This window comes from Vicugna pacos, chromosome X (assembly GCF_048564905.1).
Source record: "Vicugna pacos chromosome X, VicPac4, whole genome shotgun sequence".
NCBI lineage: Eukaryota > Metazoa > Chordata > Mammalia > Artiodactyla > Camelidae > Vicugna > Vicugna pacos.
Genome location: NC_133023.1, coordinates 38,337,118 through 38,357,266, shown reverse-complemented (window position 1 = coordinate 38,357,266; position 20,149 = coordinate 38,337,118). Strand labels below are relative to the sequence as shown.

The window sequence follows — 20,149 nt, the reverse complement described above, 5'->3', positions numbered from 1 at the left end:
TTGCTCAGATTTAGCCAGACCATACTATACAGCAGTTATGCGAGAAAGGGACCTCTGCTGCATTTTCTAATGACATAGTGTTCTAGGAAGAGATCTGGGTGGGCATGCTGAGTTTTTGCTAATTCTCTCCTCAATGTGCTTCTCAAACCTGGGGGGGTTTCCTGTAAAAAGATGTGTTTTATTTTAGGATCTGAGAAATCATAGATGGTTCATATCACAGGGGTTCCAAGAAATCATGCGTTATCAGTGTCCTCAACAGTTAGCTTTAAAAAAACGTATAAAAATAACATTCAGTGACTATCCAGATAACTTATTTTGTGGGGAGGTACTCAGGTTTATACACTTGAGGAGTGCCTAGCCTTGGGCTTGGTATACAACAAGCACTCAAGGAGTGTTAATTGCTTCTGAGCTACTTTTTGAAGTTTCTTTATGAAGTATAGCAATGCACTAAATTTTGCGTGAACATGATTCTTCAATGTTGGGAGGACAAGTAAAATCATCAAAACTGGGCATCTGGTCCAATCTTTGTATGATAAACTGGACTCCCATCCATCTACGTTCCTAAACTTTCTCATCACTGAGGACAACTTTTAAAATTTCGCCCACAGACAACATGCTTTGAAGGCCTGCCTACCAAACACACCACACCTATGGATTACTTAATTTCTCCATTTTAATTAACCAAAGGCAAATGTCTCTGACAGGAAAAGGTTCTGTTAAACATGAGATGATGATGATGATGATGATCATAATACATTTGGTATGTCAGATATTGCTCAGCATTTCATTCTTAATATGCCATTAATTCCACATAATCCCTGTGGTTATTAATAACTTCATTTTACAAATGAGGAGACTGGGGCACAGAGAGGTTAAATTCACTCAAGGTTGCATAGCTAATAAGATTCAAAAGCAGGATTTAAATAACTTGGATCTCTGCTACTCTATCCATTCTAGCATTCAAACTCTAGCTAATTAGTTTTACCATGAATGGCAGTATAATTCTAGCAATCTCACTCTCAGGTATTTACCCTAGAGAAATGCAAATTTATGTGCACACAAACACTTGTACATGAATTTTTATAGCAGTTCTACTTATAATCACCCCAAACTGGAAACAACCCAAACATGGTACATTCACAGAATGGAATACTACTCGATAATAAAAAGGAACAAACTATTGATACACACAACTTGGATAAATCTCAAAAGCATTATGCTGAGTGAAAAAAGCAAGACCAAAAAGATTACATATAGTCTGACTCCATTTATGTGATATCAAAGTGACAAAACTATAGTGTGACAGAGCACAGATCAATGGCTACCAGAGGTTGGGGTGGGAACAGAGTGTGACTGAAAGAGGTAGCACAAAAGAGTCTCCTGGGGTGGTGGAGTTGTTTCGTACCTTGATCATTAACAGTGGTTGCACTAATCTATACATGCGTCAAAATTCAAAGATCTATACACAGCCCCCCCCAAGTCAATTTTACTGTATGATAATTAAAGAAAAAGGCAACAGGTCATCATCTTTTCAGTCAGTACAAATTTCTGTATTTCCCATTTATTCACAGTAGACTTTTACAGTTCTACCTATCATTAACACTAGCTTTCAGATTTAAAGTTAGAAGAGTTGCATTATAAGAAGCAAAGAACCATTATTAGGCCACACATCCAAATTGAATGATGACAGTTATCACTCGCAAACATTCCTTAAAAGTTAAGTGAACTTGAGTGCTTATTTCCTTAAAAATAAAAGTATTTCAGTAAATGCATTATATGGTATGATATTTGATAGCAATTTGCATAGTAAAACATAAAAAGTAATCAAAATTAACCCTGGAAAGGAAAATGTGATGGAATGAGGATGTCATAGTTAACCATGGATCTTTCTACAACTTTTCAGTTTTTACTAGAATGCATTCACGTATCACTAGTATAATTAAAAATAAACAATTTTAAAGAATTTCAAAAATCTTTCTAGATTGAAATGGAGACGTTTCCCAAGTGGCAATATACTTCCATCCATGGGGTTTCAACTTGCCTTCAGGAAACCTCTGGTTACTCCATTTACCAGGTGAGGTTTGCATCCTACTCAACACCTAGTGCCTCACTCACAGCACAGTGGGCACTCAACAAATACTAGCTGCACTGAATTGCACCTGGGAATGTGAAGAACAAAAATGACAACACACGGTCACTAACAAACCCTATAATCTAGACATGCTCTTAATTCTGAATGAGGCAAATTATTACTGAGTGCTAAGGACATGTTTCATAATTACAAAGACATACACAGAATTTTGGAAGAGAGCAAGACAAACATACTGCCAGTGGTGTACAAGTTTTTAAAGCCTAAAATAGGGAGAACCCAAACCAGAATCAATTACTCCTGGCCCCCTTGCCATAAAACCATAAAATTCAAAAGAGTGAGAAAAAGAAAAATGAGGGGGAAAAAACTAACCTGCGCTGAGTTTCTATGGGTCGTGCACTAGACATCTGTGTAGATTAAAACTTATTTGAGGGCTCACGTTTCAGCTTGGGCATGTAAAGCATCGGGAAACCATCATTTCCACCCTTACGACAAGAAACTGAAAATCAACGACTCTTCTTGGACCTATGAGAAGTGAAATCACACGGCAAAACACTATCCTGATATCTGAAGAGAGGTGCCTACAGGTAGACACAGGATCAGAGAACGTAAGGTGGTAGGAAAATTAAACTAGAGATTCTGACAAATTACTGGAGGCCAGTGTATGGAGCATCATGACAGTATGAAGTTCCTGGGCTCCAAACTGGTGTTTCCCATCCTCTTACATGTTTTACAGGAATCCCACCAGACGCTTACAGAGAGGATCAGGGAAAATCCCACAGAAAGGTCCCACCGTGGTGCTGGTTGGCTGAGGAAAATGGCACTCACTGTGAAATCCACCCAGACCCCTTTCCTTTATCTCTAGTACAGAACAAAAAGCTTAATCTGCATCGGGGAGTGGAGGAAGGACTTGAAACCCATGGCCTGAGGATACTGGTGGAACAGAGAAAAAAGAAAAAGAAACACCACCCCTGCAGGAGCGGGAAGAAATCTTGTGAAGAATACACAAGATCCAAGTTCCAATACCTGCCTAAGTCTAAGGCTTAATCAAATCATCAGAGAACTCCCCCTCCCCTACTACCACCAGCTACGTGGTTAGTAAGTGGAATACAACTGGGAGAGCTACGAGGGAAGGCTCTTGGGAAACAGCACAAAGGAAAAACCCAAAGTCAAGCAAGAGTCAAAAAGAAGGTATCACTAGAGGAATCAGAAATCTCTGGTGCCCACAGCAAAAACAAACATCGAACACAGGCCAACTCCTGACTAGATTAACTTAAACCCCTACACTAAAGGCAGAGCAGAAGGAAATCTGTGTTCTTCTCCTGACCATGTTCAACTTTCAACATATTTATGAGACATAATAAAAGGCAGGAAAATATTCCAAATGACAAAACAATCATCAGATCCAGACTCAGTATGACACAGAAGTTGGTACTATCAGAAATGAAATTTAAAAGAATTATGATTAATACGTTAAAGACTCTCTAGTGGAAAAGGTAGACAATACGCAAGACCAGATGGATAATGTCAGCAAAGAAATGGTTAAGTGTAATGAAGAATCAAATGGAGATGCTCAATGAAAACATATTAAAGAAAAAAAGCCAACATGCTCAACAGCAGACTTGACACAGGCAAGAAAAGAATCAGTGAGCATGAAGATCAAGTTTATTGATCAGGTCAATAAAAATAAAAACAAAGACAGACAAAAGAGTGGAAAAAATAGAACACAGCATTCAAGAACTGTGGGACAATATCAAACAGTATGACGTATTTGTAATTGTAACCCCAGAAAGAAGGAAAAAAGAGAACAAGGCACAAGAATTATTTTGAAGAAATAATGGTTGAGAACTTTCCAAACTAGTCACAGACAACAATCCAAAGATACAAGAAGCTCAGAGAACACCAAGCAGGATAAATATGAAAAAACAAAAAAGCCACACCTAGGCAAAGACAGAGATTGAAGGCAGCCAGAGGAAAAAAGACATTAACTATGGAGGACCAAGGATAAGAATTACAGTAGACTTCACAGAAACCATGAAAAAAAAGGAAACCATGCAAGCAAGGCAACAGTAGAGTAATATGTTGAGAGAGGAAAAGAAACTGGCAACTCAGAATTCCATATCCCATGAAAATGTCCTTTTAAAGTGAAGAAAAAATTAAGACTTTCTCAGATAAACAAAAACAAAGAACTTACTGCCAGCAGACCTGACATAAAAGAAATGTTAAAGGAAAATTCTTCATGCAGAAAGATTATGATTAAGGTGAGAACTTGGATTGGTATAGAAAGAAATAAAGAGCATTGGAGAAGGAATAAATGAAGGTAGAGTGTAATATTTCATTTTCAAAATGTTTGAAAAGCCAATTTCCCAGAAACCAGCCAAGGGCCAATCTTGCAAGCAGGCCTTCTAAAGATAGCCACCTTGGGCCTGCTTCAGCACAATAGGGTATATATTAAAGACAAAAACAAAAACAAAAACAAAAACAAAAACAAACCTACAGCTAGCATCATACTTAATGGTGAGAGAGAGAATGCTTTCCAAGATTGGAACAAATTAAGGATGTCCTCTCTCACCACAATTCTGATAAAGAAGAAAAATAACAGTACTCATATTACCTGATTTTAAGACTTCTTATAAAGCTATCGTAGTCAAGACAGAGGCACACAGATCAATCCAACAGAACAGAGCTCAGTAATAGACCCACACAAGCACAGTTATATTTTTGACACAGGTACAAAAGCAATTCAATGGACAGTCTTTTCAACAAATAGTTCTGGAACTACTGGACATCCATATGCAGGAAGATGAACTTTGACACACATTCTTCATTTTTATGGCTGGTGGGAATGCAAAATGGTAGAACCACTTTGGAAGACAGTTTGGCAGTTTCTTATAAAAACTCAGCAATCCCATTCCTAGGTGTTTACCCAAATGAACTGAAAACTTATGTCCACACAAAATGTTTACTTCAGCTTTATTCATGATCGCCAAGAAACTGGAAGACACCAAGTTGTCCTCAAAAAGGTGAATGAACAAACTGTGGCACATCCATAAAATAGAATACAATTCAGTGATAAAAAGGAACAGGCTATTAATTCACATAACATGGATGAATCAAGTAAAAGAAGCAAGATCAAAACAAGGCTACATATTGCATGATTCCACTCAAATGACATTCTGGGAAAGGGAGGGCTATAGTAAAAAAATCAGAAGTGTACTATTCTGAGGCATTTCTAGGAAGCAAAACTGACTGGATTTATTTTTTTTAACAGGGATAGTTCTGACCAGGTCAACTTGAGCAGAAGTCCATGGAAGTTTACATCACCATCACCATATACCATCTCTTTTTAAATAAGTGTATTTAATTTTTTAAATATGACAATATATTCATGTGTCTTAAAATTCCAAAAGAATATATATAAGTTTATGCAGTGAAAAGTCTCCCTCCCACCCTCTACTCCTGGTCATGTATGCCCCAAAGCTATCAGTGTCTTAAATATCCTTGCAGAAATATGTTTTATGTGTATGTAAGCAAAAATATACATATTATTGCCCCACTATCTATTTTACACAAATGGTAGTAAACAATACATGCCGTTGTTTCTTGTTTTTTCATCTTGTACAACTTGAAGATCATGCAATATCAATGTAATATTCTGCTGTATAATCAAACCTTGACAGATCCTTAGGACATATCCACTCTTCTGCTATTATCAGCAATACTCCAAGTAATATGCAAATATTTGTCGAACATATTCCTGGGAGTGTTTGCTGGGTCAAATGATATGTGCATTTATAATTTTGATGGCTCTTTCCAAGTCACTGACTTTTAAAATGTCAGGGATTTTTCATTTTTATCCTAGGAGGGAAAAAAGCAAGCTGAGATTCTATTACCGGGCAATTTTCTGGAGGAATGTACAGCTCTAAGATGTACAAAGTGAGCTTTCTATTCAGTTCCCCACACATGCTTCCTAGGTTCCACATACATTTTCATGTAATGTATTTCAGGCCACAAGCTGGTTGTGAAGCTTATTTCAGGTATGTAAAAGGTCTTACTTCTAGAATCTTCACAGGCAAAGGCCAAAGGCTGATGGCCCAAATCGCTGGTCACTGATCACTCACTTTACAGCACAATGCTGGATTCTTTACTGCAATCACAAGGAGATTTTAAAATCTTGACCAAATAAAACATATCTACAGAGTATCCTTTGTCCTTATTATAATGCCCAAATAAGGATTTCTTTTAAATAAAACTATAAATCACACAAAGGTTATGAAGAAAGGCTGCAAATGTTTCTTTCATCTTTTAGTAGTGATGGATTCCCAATTACCACCTTTTTTGCTTGACTACAAAACCTAGTGCAATCTTGTACATTATGGTTTTTGTGATAAAGCTTGAATGGGAGGCTGAAAAAACCCAGGGGCTCCTTTGATAACAGCCACACAAGATCAGTGAGCAGCCAAGCCACTCATGAGGATATCTACATCTAGAGCCGCATCATTTCCCTTTGGCTCCCTCCTAGAAAAAACATCATTCAGCTTCACTCAACAGAAAAGAAGGTAGCACAATCACATTACTTAGCTTCAAGAATACATGGCATTTAGAAATGAGCATTTAACATGACTTAGCAAAGGAAAAGAGGTTATATGCATTAATAAATTATTATGCATTACTGTGGTAATGGTCCCCAATTTTCTCCTCATCCACACCTTTGGAAGGTTCCCCCACATCTCCCTATAATGACTCTGGGCTTGGCTAAAGAAGAACTGTGCTTTGGCTGACGGGACACTATCAAATATGACACAAGCAGACACCTGAGAAGTGCTTGTGCACTGGTGCTTGCTGTCACTTGCTACTCTTTGTGCCTTTGAGATCATGATGTGAACAAGTCCAGACTAGCCAGCTAGAGGAAAGACCACTTGGGGAGTAGAGATGAGCCATCCCAGCTTGGCCTCCTATACCAACCAGCATGCCAACCACCAGATGTGTGAGTGAGGCCATCCTAGATCATCCAGCTGCTAGCTAACCACTCCCCACCGCTAAAAAAAAAAAAAAAAAAAAAAAAGCTAATTGTCATAGGCTACTTCAAAGTAAATGTTTGTGGTCCTGTACATATGGAACGGGGAAGAGAACACTGATTTTCCCCATGAAGTTCACGTTGCACATAAGAAATAGTTTCAAACAGAAAAACCTGCAGTACCTGGATGAGAATAAATAAATATATAAGTATCGAAAAAATTCCTAAGTCTTCCCAGATTCTCACAAATGTGCTGTCTGCCATCACAGATGGCTCACACCAAAAAAACAAAAAACATAAAAAATTTCCATTTAGTCACTGAAGCATCTTTATCATGATATATTTAAACCAAAGTCTTATACTCAACAGTTCCATTTCTAACATGAACAACAATTCAGGTTTCCAGGAATTAGTTTTTCTTCCAATTCTACATTTTCCCCCATTTGACAGGGCTCTGTGAAAGCTGAAAGAGCTCCCTTAACACAGCCTAAGAAACATCAGATACATGAGCCCAATTAAACCTCCTTCTAGAAGCATTCTACAGAACCAGCTTCTTCCAGCATCATCACAGCAACTTGTTTTAGCCGTGTTAATGGTGGGCAGTAAAAAATGTTTAAGATCCACACATTGGAGCCAGAAACACTGCCTCTACTGTATCACAAAGTAAGACACTGAAAGAGAAATGACTTTCTTAGGCCACTTGTTTAGGCCTCACTGGACATCCTTCTGGATTAAATATGCACATGCGCGCGCACACACACACATTGCGTGGTCTAAGAAAAGGTAAAAACAACTTCCAGCAGCATCCCACAGCCCTTGGAATAAAGCACAAGCTCCTTAACGAGCTTCCATAAGGCCCTGTCAATCTTCCCCTGCCTATTTCATCTCTTTCCCCAGGTCCTAGCCAAACCTCTGTGGATCCTTTCCACATCTCTCTCCCACATCTCAGTGCCCTCACAACACCTGCTGTTCCCTCTGCCTGGCAATCCCTTCTCTCTGAATTTTGCCTCACTTATTCCTGCTCATCCTTCAGGCTCCAGGGCACCTTGCTGGTCTTCCTCTTACTTGCTGTGTGACCTTGGGCAAGTTACCTTTGCTTCAACTCTCTGAGCTTAGTACCTAGAAAGATATCCTGTGATGGGCACTTAGCATAGTGTTTAGCACACAGGAAATGATGGACAAATCATCACTGCTGTTATCGCTATTATCTCACAGTAATCTCCATCATAACTCTTAATACAATTAATAATTAGATATTTATTTGCAGGAAAAATAGAAACACCTCCTTGGATCTCACCTTAATATTTAATACCTTTCGTGCTATTTCTACCCCCCACCCCCCGATACTGCATTTTTGGAAGGGAAGAAGAATGAATGTTTACAAAGCAATTATTACTTCAATTATTATTATTTTTGTGATGTCATTTGGCAGATGAAGAAACTGAGGCACAGAGAAGAAGATAAGTAACTGGCCAAAATCAAGTGGTGGATCAAAACCCAAGTTGGCCTGACCCCACAGCCTATGCTGGGTATGTGACACCAAAAGCTTCCCTAACTCATGAACCTGTCATCTAAGAGCAGCAAGCCTTTGGAAAGAAGGACCTTCACATTCACTCACACACAACCCACATGACTCCCGGGTATCTAACTCTTCAGATCCTTAACCAGCCTGGTGTTCCAATCAGTCCTGTAAACCCCTGCAGCAGAATATTCTTCCCCTTGACTGTGACAGTAAATTTCCTTACTACCTTTCCACTGGATGTTGAGCTCTCAGGGGGGTGAATGTCTTTCACCTCTTCTACCCCTAGCAAATACATGTTTGCTAAATAAATTAAATGAAAATGTTGGAGAATATATTATGGGTGTAAAGTTGGGGAGTGGTGGAGCGGATTTTCGTTAACACTATTAAAATCCGCCATGGTTAAGAACAAACTTGACAAAAATGATGACAAAAGAGTTTATCTTAACCACTTTTACAATTGATAACGATGTCTGTATCTAGCACCAGAGAGTCCACGTCATTTACCGATGCATGCTCTACAGCTATAGGTAGGCTTTGCTCACCAATGTTCTGCTATTCCCTGTGGCTGCCCTTGAGCCACTCTCATGACTGGATACCTTTGACAAATACCAATATCTCAATAGTTACTCTCAAATGGTTCATAAAAAGAAACAGTAAGTACAAACGATAAAGCAAATGGGAGCAAACTTCGTCAATGGTGACCTTGGGTAAAGGGAATACAGGAGTTCTTTGTACTACTCTTGCAACTTTTTAAAATTATTATATCAAGATAAGAACCTCTGAAAATCTAAAAAATAATTTTCCCAGGAGATTCCAACACACACGGTCTAGTGTACTGGCCATACTGGTACCATATTCTCTTATCAGCTGTTCCAAAAAGTACACTCCAGGCTTGGGTTTCCTTGCCTATCAGCCAATATCAAGGGACAAGGAGGCCCTTGGGTAGCAAGGCTCAGCCACAGCTTCTGGGCTGGGACAGAGATTAAATTATTTACTGCTTGAAGAGTATTACTCAACACACAGGTATCTCCGACTGGTCAAAGACCCAGTACTATTTCCCCACACCAGGCCCCCTACTTTCTTCAGTCAGCTTCCCTCTGGGTTCTTATTTTCCTTTTCCCAAGCTTAGCCATGGGGTCAGGCAAATCCACCCCAGGACTCTTTTTTCTCACTGTCCCCCAGAAGAAGCGCAGAGACAGTTCTGATGGTAATAGCTTTGTTGCTATTGTCAATGGAGAGACCTACAGAGAGGAGGCAAAAACAACCATGAGGGAGTCACACAGATTCCAGAAAACAGAAAACTCACATCAGTAGTTCCTTGGTCTGTAATGACCAGTTGCCAGCATCCTTTTATTTGTTCATCACTTCTATCTACTCATTCTAGATCTTCCCCACCCCACGAACCAGGATGCTTCAGCTTTCCTAGCCACTGTAAGTGGAACAACAGGTAGAAACCTGTAAACCATTCAAATGTCCCCATATCAGCCATTTCAGGAGACTGCCACATGAGTGTCACCCAACACTAACCCCTCACCTATAAGGTGAGATAAGTAAAGGTCATAGGAAGTTATCCCCTGATGAGAGACTTTCTTAACGTAAACCAACATATGATTGCTACCTTCCTCGGCTCCTGTTTTGTGTTTAGCTCTATGAGGAAGTCGGTGTATTATGCCCTATGATGTTCAACCTGTATCACTGATCGAAGCTTCTAAGAGCCCTCTGTAAAGCCACGACTTCAAGAACACCCAATGCCTTCTGCCTCCCCCAAAACACTTGCCTAGTTCCAGTCAGACCTCAAGTAGCGTGCAAAAAGAAATGACTTTGCAGAGCTCAAGGGAGAATTGGGTTGCCAGGGTTGGTAAAACACAAAGGAAGGAAAAGACCAGCATCATCAAGAAAAGTTTACTCAACCTACAAGTCTTCAACATCCTTTGGTCTTAAACATTTTAACTTTTCACTAACCCTTAAGTCTCAGGTATGATGAAAGCCCTATACCATTACCCGTCCTACGCCTGGGAGCCTCCTCTACAGGCCAGAAGGTGGGTCACAGGTGCCCCTAAGGCTGCTTCCAAGTCACTCCTGGTAGCCCGCTGATCACAAACACTTCAGGAAGGAGTGGGAGGCCCTTCTCCACCTTCCCCTACCTGTGACCAAGATTCACCAACTCCTACAGGTGAGAAGGCATCTACCGCACTGCCAAGGTACAGTAACACGACTCAGAAAAGTGGGAGACAGAAAGTGTGTGGGTCCTAGAACCAGACCAGGACCCTGAGTATTCCAGAAGTGACTGGACGAAGAATGCAAGGAACTCTGTCAAGGCAACGACACTGGGTTAAGAGGACTTCTCTAGCAAACAAAACTGCACAGAAAAGCACAGTTGAAGAAAAGGTGCCAATGATGGTAGCTAACACTGAGAAGATCTCACGTAATTCCCTCACCCCTTGAAGGAAGGTATTATCCTTTTACAGTTCAAATATTTAAGTTTAAAGCTCACTGTAAATGAAGAAGAAAATGATACGTTATAGAGGTACTCCTAGGCTAAACAAAAGAGGGAAAAAACCATCTATTTTCACTTATCCAGAGAGTAATCACATGATGCTATAAAAGCATGAGAACTACACTATTCAAAGGGTACAGAGGCCTGGGATCCACATTCCCATTGTTTACAGATGTTATGAAAAGTATTAAATTAAATAAAAACACAATGCTTTGTTCAGGCCGACTCCTTTCTTACTGCCCCCTTCTACCCCCAAGATGACAAGAAGTGGATGCAGAGAAGGTATTTAAGAGAACTGCTCTAGGAAAGTGGAGTCTGGGTTGCTTAAACTAAGCCAAGATGTTGTGCAACCAGTCTTTACCTAAATTATTTTCCATTTCTTTACGAGTTTAGGGAGAAGCAGTTATCTTTATCAGGCTGAATATAGGGAATAAGGTCGCCTTTCCCTCCACACCAATGGAATCACCATCAAGTCGGTTTTGATTTCTTATACAATCAGACGGCAGAGGTGGTGTGGCACGGGGATCTCATTCTCAGCTTCACACATGAACGGATCTCACATCCAAAAAAAAAAAAAATCTCTCGAACATCCGAGACCACGGACTTCCTTGCAACTCAAAAAGTCAGAGAAGCGGCCAAACAAGTTTCTTGCCAAATGCTTAGGGGCTACATATGTCCCTGGGCTACACAATGATACCAACTTTTAACATGCCTTCACAAACCACCATTGTGGTCACACACTCGAGATCCCGCCCCCCCTTTCTCCTCACAAATAATAAACGCAGGTTGCCTCGTGCAATTTAAAGCCAGACCTCACAGAAGCAGCGGCTCTGAAACGCGAGAGGAAAAGATCGGAGGGAGGCTATCTTTTTTTTTTTTAATCGATTGCCCCATGGCGGTGGGAATAAAACCAACTCGATCGCTAGAGAAAAGTTAACTTCGCCGTGCCCAGCGGTGGGAATTTTTCCCTTAAGACTCGCAAAGCCCTCCCGCTTTTCCCACCGCTGCCCCCCCCTCCCCGCCCCCGGACCGCCCGGCGCTCGGCGGTTACGGCGGCCCCGGCCGGGCAGCGCCCGAACAATGACGCCAGGGGGAGGGAAAGTTCGCCAGCCTGAGGGGCGCCCGGGCTCACCGGGAGCCTCGCCGCCGCCCGCACCGCCGGGCCCCAGGTCACTGGGATTCCGTTCTTCCCGCTCCCCCACCCCAACATCGAAACCACCAGGGCGCGTCCCCGCTCCCCGGAGCATCTGGCCCCAGGCGACCCGCAGAGCAGGTCCTCCCGCCGCGGGTCTCTGACCCCGGGAGCCCTGAGAGCAGGCAGAGGACCGGGAGGGAGGGGGCGCCAGGAGTGAGCACCGGAGGGAACGGCCGCAACAGTTATGGCGCTCAATTCCTGCCCGAGTGTAGCCGCAATCGAACCCGGCCGGCCGCCCCCGCCCCCCGCACCGGCCACCCGGCGATGCCCCGGCCAGCCGAGGGGCCACCCGTCGCCTCAGCTCAGCCCACACACGCTCTCGGCCCCAACGCGTCGGGGACGCCGGAGGCCACCGCAGTGTGGAGCCGGAGCGACCACGAGCGCGGCGAGGCTGGGCCGGGACGCTGCGCTCCGCGGCGCCCGTTTCCACTCCCCGAGGCCGCCACTCCCGTTGCCCACCCGACGCGACGCCCCCAAGCCCGCTCGCCCCGCGTGCAGGGTCGGCGGCGCCTACCTTGGCGCAGCTCGCTCGCCGCTGCTTCCCGGCTCCACACTCGGGCCCGGCAACGTGCCGGGCGAGTCTAGTCCGGGTGGTAACCGCCCCCCGCGCCGCTCGCTTTCTTCTCTCCCCTCCCTCGCACCTGCCCCCTATCTCCTCCCCACCCCCGCCCCCCGCCCCGCCGCCGGATCCGCCGGGGCCGCCCCCCGCGCCTCAGCTCCCGCCCTCGGCCCTCGCCCGCCCGCCTGGCCCCGTCAGGCCTCAGCGCTGGGCAGGCGGTTGGGCGGCGGCAGCGACGGCGGCGGAGGCGGCGGCCGCGGCAGCTGAAGCGGCGCGGAGCACTATTGTATTCCTGACACTGTGCGCTCCCACGCTCCGCCTCTTCCCCTTCCTTCCCTCTCCCCCCGTTCCACTCCCCCCCCAACGCCAGCCAACCGCCAGCAGCGCTCGCCCTACCCGACTGGCTCCCCGCCGTCCGCCTGCCGCGCGCTCTTCTGGCGGGCTGGGCGCCGAGGCCACCGCCGCGCGCCTCGAGGCTCCGCCCACTTAGTGCTCCCGCACCCGCGGCGCCGGGCTCCAGGTGGGTTCCTCTCTGCTCCCGCTGGGCGCGCTGCTGTGGGGAGGAGCCTCAGCCCAGCCAAGAGCCCGAGAGGCTGACGACCGAGAGGTGCCTTGGCTGTGTTGAAAACACTAAGCTTTTCGTGGCCCCTTTCAACTCTAAAGTTCTGTAAGTGGACCCTCCTGTATACAACCGATTGTCGGCCACTATTGATTTAAGTCGTTTGCGCTTGAATTACCCATAATAACCAAGCCAAAGTGGCTGTTAACAGAATAAATTTATTCGATCGCAAGCACAAATGGTTTCTGATGTTGTGTGGCTTTTTGATGAGTCAACTTGGTGAGGCTACAGCCCCCAGTTATTCAATCAAACACTAACCAGGGTGTTGTTGTGAAGATATTTGGATGTAATTAAAGCTCCTGATCAGTTGATGTAAAGTAAGGGAGGTTATCCTGGATAATCTGGATGGGCCTGATCATTCCTTTCTGACTGCGTGCTCTATAGATTTTAGATTTGCTAAGCCAGCCCCACAATTGTGAGCCAATATCTTCTAATGAACGAATGAATAAATAAGTTTAGATATAGATACACCTATTGGTCTGCTTCTCTGGTGGAATCCTAACTCATACGGAAGTTTAAGCAAGAAACTCTTTACCGTGAACTCATATTGACATTTTCATTTACATTTCTAGGCTAAACAAAAACGTGGGCTCTTTTTGTATTTTGTCTGTTTTCCATATTAAACACGTAGCTCAATTTCATAATACACAAACGGGTTAGTTCTAAAATATTCACAGTCCTTCAGACTTACCTCATTTTATTATACGTGACTTATTTTGAAAGAATTACAGATTCACAGGATCTGTAAAAAATGTTGCAGAGCAGTCTTGTGTACTCTTCACCCACTTTTTCGCAATGGTAGTATCTTACATAACCAAGATATTGACATTGGTACCATCCACAGGCTCTATTCAGATTTCACCAGTCTTATTACATGCAGTCATTTCTGTGTCTATGTATATAGTACTATGCAATTTTATCAGACGTAAATGGAATCAGACTTTTTGAAATTGGCTTTTCTTCATTCAGCACAATTTCTTTGAGATCCACCCAAGTTGCTGCACTTATCAATAGTTCATTCCTTTTTATTGTTTAGTAGTATTGCCATGAATGTACTACAGTTTGTTCCTTCCCCCCCACAGACATTTGGCCTGTTTCCAGTTTTTGCCTATTAAGAATAAAACTGCTATGAATACTCATGTAGAGTTTTTTGTGTAAACATAAGTTTTCACTTCTCTGTGACAAATGTCCAAGAGTTCAACTGCTGAGTTGGATGATATGTGCAAGTTTAGTTTTATAAGAAACTGCCAAACCCGTGAAAAAATGCTGAATATTATTATCAGAGAAATGCAAATCAAAACTACAATGAGGTATCACCTTACACCAGTCAGAATGGCCAACATTCAGAAGTCCACAAATGATAAATGCAGGAGAGGGTATGGAGAAAAGGGAACCCTTCTACACTGCTGGTGGGAATGTAGTTCGGTGCAGCCACTATGACAGACAGTATGGAGATTACTCAAAAAACTAAAAATAGACTTACTGTATGAACCAGCAATCCCACTCCTGGGTATATATCCAAAGGGAACTCTAATTCAAAAAGACACATGCACCCCAATGCTCATAGCAGCACTATTTACAATAGCCAAGACATGGAAACAACCTAAATGTCCATCTACAGATGACTGGATAAAGAAATTCTCGTATATTTATACAACAGAATACTACTCAGCCATAAAAAACAAAAAAAAATGGCATTTGCAGTAACATGGATGGACCTGGAGATCGTCATTCTAAGTGGAGTAAGCCAGAAAGAGAAGGAAAAGTACCATATGATAGCACTTATATGTGGAATCTAAAAAAAAAAAAACAAACCACAAATGAACTTATTTACAAAACAGAAACAGACTCACAGACATAGAAAACAGACTTATGGGTACCAGAGGGGAAAGGAGATGAGAAAGGATAAATCGGGAGTTTGAGATTTGCAGATATTAACTACTATATATAAAATAGATTAACAAAATAGTCCTACTGTATAGCCCAGGAAACTATATTCAATATCTTGTAGTAACCTATAATGAAAATGAATATGAAAAGGTATATATGTATATATATGTATGACTGAAACATGATGCTGTACACTAGAAATTGATGCAACCTTGTAAACTGACTACACTTCAATTTTTAAAAAATGGAAAAAAAAAGTGAACAGAAAAAAAACTGCCCCAAATTTCCAGATGATCTGTATTATTTTACATTCCCACTAGCAATGTATGAAAGATCCAGTTTCTCCACGTCTTTGCCAGCATTTGGTATTGTCACTGTATTTTTATTTTAGCCATTCTAATAGATGTGTAATGATATATCTTTGTTTTAAATTGCATTTCCCCAATAGCTAATGATGATAAAACATCTTTTCATGTGCTTATTTACCATTTGTATATCCTCTTTGGTGAAATATCTGTTCATGTCTTTGGCCCATTACATTTTGAGAATTCTTTACATGTTCTAGATACAAGTTCTCTGTCAGGTATGTGATCTGCAAATATTTTCCCCAGTCTGTAGCTGGTCCTTTCATCCTCTTAAGAGATTTTGCGGGCCAAAATTTTTAATTTTGATGAAGTCCAACTTATCAGTGTTTGCATTTATGTTTCATGATTTGGTGTCATATTTAAGAAAACTCTCATGTAGCCCCAGGTTCCACGAATTTTCTCTTATGTTTCCTTCTAAAAGTATTGTCATTTTATATTTCACATTTAAGGCAATGATTCATTTCGAATTAATTTTTGTATAAAATGTGAACTTAAGGTTGAGGTTCATGTTTTTGCATATGTATGTCTAATGGCTCAAACACAGTTTGTTAAAATAACTATTTTTTCCTCCATTGACTTGCTTCTGCACCTTTGTCAAAATCAGTTGGGCATATTTCTCTGGGGTATTTCTAGGGTCTGTGTTCTGTTTTATTGTTCTATGTGTCTATCCTTCTGTGAAAACCAAACAGTCTTGATTACTGTAGCTATATATTTATTTATTCTTCTTTAAAATTGTTTTAGTCATTCAAGGTCATTTGCCTTTCTATGTAAATTTCGGAATGAGCTTGTCTATATCTACGAGAACCTTGCTGGGATTTTGATAGGAATTGTGTTGAACCTGTAGATCAACTTGGGGAGAATTGACATCTTTACTGTCTTGAGTTTTCCAATTCATGAACACAGTATGTGTGTCTCTCCATTTATTTAGATCTTTGCCTTCTTTCATCAGCATTTTGGGATTCTCAGCATACATAACCTGTACATGTTTTGTTAAGTGTATACCAAATTTCATGTTCTTTGGAGTGACTGTAAATAATTTTGTGTTTTAAATTTCAGCTTCTTCATTCATTGTTCATTATTAGTATATAGAAATGTGATTAATTTTTGAGTGTTGATCTTGTATCCTTTGCCTTTTTTGAACCCACTTATTAGTTCTAGGAGAGTTTTTTTTTTGTAGATTCTTTGGGATTTTCTACATAGATAATCATGTTGTCTGTGAGTATAAACAGGTCTATTTCTTCCTTTCCAATCTGTATGCCTTTTATTTCTTTTTCTTGCCTCATTGTGCAGGCTAGAACTTTCAGTACTATGTTGAATAAGAATGGTGTAAGGCAGACATCTTTCCTTGTTCCTTTTCTTAAGGGGAAACATTCCAACTCTCACCATTAAGAAAACTTAGCTGCAGTGTGTTTGTGTAGATGCTCTTTATCAAATTGAGAAAGTACTCTTCTATTCCTAGTTTGCTGAGAGTTTTTTTCATAAATAAATGCTGAATTTGGTCAAAGGCTTTTTCTGCACAATTGATATGATCATATGAATTTTCTTCTTTAGCTTGTGGATACGGTAGGTTACATTGATTGAATATTAATTTTTTAACTGATCTTGCATAGCTAGAATAAGAGCCACTTGACCATGGTATAGCCCTTTTTAAACCTTTCTGGATTCTCTATCATTAATAGGTTGTCACAGATTTTTGTGTCAAAGTTCACGAAAGAAGTTTTGAGAGATTTTTTCATACTGTGTTTGTCTGGTTTTGGTATTAGGTGAACACAGGCCTCATAAAATGAGTTAAGAAGTTGTGCAAGAAAAAGTTAACACAGCAGGCCCCTGGTGGGCCTCTGGGAACTTGGATTTCAGGTGGGTTCCCACCATTCGAAGATCTGATAAGAGTGGCTCACTATGCCTAAACTGTTTGTACAAATGTGATTTATGCTGGGACTAGAATTCAAGTCTCCTGATTGCTAAGATTTGCAGAAAAAGCGTCAACATAGCAGGCCTGACTGCAATCCTTTGAGAGGCCTGTTTGCAAGGTCCGTTTTTTTTTAAGGAGTTTTAAAAAATTCTTCTGGAGGGGGGAGGTTGTTAGGTTTATTTATTTATTTATTTATTTATTTATTTATTTATTTATTTATTTATTTATTTATTTTTAATGGAGGTACTGGGGGTTAAACCCAGGACCTTGTGCATGCTGAGCACGCACTCTGCCACTGAGCTACACCCTCCCCCACCACGAGGTCCGTTCTTGAATAGCATCTGGAAACTTGGATTTGGGATGATTTCCCAGCATTCCCAGGACTGGCTGATAAGAGTGTCTCCCTGTGCCTAAACTGTACAAACAATATGGTCTGTGTCCATCATCTGCTTTCCTTCTGGGAGTCTGGAATTTGGGTAAGTGCTGAGCAGAGGGTGCCTACATGACCAACCCCCAGTAAATGGCCTGGGAACTAAGTTTCTGATGAGCTTCGCTGGTAGACAACATTTCACGTGTGTTGTCACAACTCCTTTGGTGGATGATTTAAGTACATAGTATGTGACTTCAGTGGGAGAGGACTCTTGGAAGCTTGTGCTTGATTTTCTCTGGACTTCAGCCCCATGTGCCTTTTTCTTTTGCTGATTTTGCTCTGTATTCTCTCACTGTAATAAATACTAGCATTGAGTCTGACTGTATGCTGAGGTCCTAAGGGAATCACTGAGCCTGGGAATAGTCTTGGGGACCCCTGACACAGAAATGTTCCCTCCTCTTTAACATTCTGTAAGAGATTGTGTAAAATTTGGGTTAATTCTCTAAAAGTTTGGTAGAATTTTCCAGTGAAACCATGGGGACTGGAACTTATTTTTCCCGAGACCTTTTAAATTACAAATCTAATTCCTTTAGTACTTCTTGGACTATTCAGATTATAAATTCCATATTGGTTGAGTTTTGGTAGTTTGTGGTTTTCAAGGAATTGGTGCTTTTTTATCTAAGTTGTCGAATGTATACACATAGGGTTTTCATAGTATTCCTTTTTTAAAAACACATCCATCACCTCACATATTTCCCCTCCCTTTTTTTCCTTTGGTGAGAACATTGAAGTTCTACTCTCTGAGCAATTTCAATTATACAATACAGTGTTATCAACTATAGTCATGATGGCATATATTAGATCCTCAGATCGTGTTCATCTTATAGCTGGAAGTTTGTGCCATTTTATCAACCTTTGTCCACTTCCCCTACCTCTCAGTCTCTGCATCCACTATTCTACTCTCTGTTTCTATGAGGTTTTTTTTTTTTTAGATTTCACATATAAGTGAAACCATACAGTATTTTTCTTTCTCTGTCTGTCTTATTTCACTTAGCATACTCCCCCCAGATACATCAGTGTTGTCACAAATAACAGGGTTTCCTTCTTTTTAAAGGCCGAATGGTATTCTTGTGTGTGTGTGTGTGTGTGTGTGTGTGTGTATAACACATTTACTTGATCCATTCATCTGTTGACAGACACTTAAGTTGCTTCCATATCTTGGCTATTGTTAATAATGCTGCAATGAACATGGGAGTGCAGCTGTCTCTTCAGCATAATGGTTTCATTTCCTTTGGATATCTACCCAAAAGCAGGATTGCTGGATCATATGATAGTTCTTTTTTTTGAAGAGGGGTCTCTAATGTCAAAGAAATATAATAATTTGCAAGTTTCTTTTCCAAATAGTGACATATTTTGTGAACATTTTGGTCAGGGATTGACTATATATTTGCCATAGACAGACATTTCCATAACATCTTTCTTCCAAAGAATTTGGGTACTGGGTTAAGAACTTTATTTTCCTTTCAATGGCAGTGGGATCTGTAGAAAGCTCCCCTGGCTCATTTGTGATATTAGTCTTCTCTCTTTTTATCTTAGTCAATCATGCTATAGGTTTATCAATTTTATTGATCTTGTCAGAGAAACAGCTTTTTGTTTAATTGATTTTTCTCTATTATTTTTCTATTTTCAATGTCATTGATTTCTGCCCTTATCTTTATTATTTCCTTCCTTCTGCTTGCTTTGAGTTAATTTTATTTTGTTCTTTTTCTAGTTCCCTGAGGTGGGAGCTTACATGACTGATCTGAAATGTTTCCTCTTTTCTAATGGAAGTATTTGGTGTTCTAAATTCCCATATCAGCACTGCTTTAGCTACATTCCACAAATTTTGATATGTTGTATTTTCATTTTCATTCGGTTCACTGTATTTTTTAGAATTTCCCTTGAGCTTTCCTTTTTGACCTGTGAATTAACGAGAATATGTTATTTGGTTTCCAAGTATTTGAGTGTTTGGAGATTTTCCTGTTGACTTTGTTATTGGTTCCTAGTTTGATTCCATTATGATCTGAGAACATATTCCATATGATTTCAGTTTCTTTACATTTGTTGAAGTTTGT

General features: G+C 41.0%; 1 protein-coding gene across 3 annotated transcripts in view; it reads right to left on the bottom strand.

Annotated features, from left to right (window-relative positions):
* The window catches only part of JADE3 (jade family PHD finger 3), a 130,757-nt gene extending 117,429 nt beyond the window's left edge, over window positions 1-13,328 (bottom strand). For 2 of the 3 annotated variants that reach the window (XM_072956227.1, XM_072956226.1), the window contains exon 1: window positions 12,835-12,968. The gene's annotated coding sequence lies outside the window, so the exon portion shown is untranslated. Of the gene's footprint in view, window positions 1-12,834; window positions 12,969-13,275 lie in introns of those variants that run through there. The other variant, XM_006213416.4, reaches the window with a different exon arrangement.
* Between the last annotated feature and the right edge of the window lie 6,821 nt (window positions 13,329-20,149).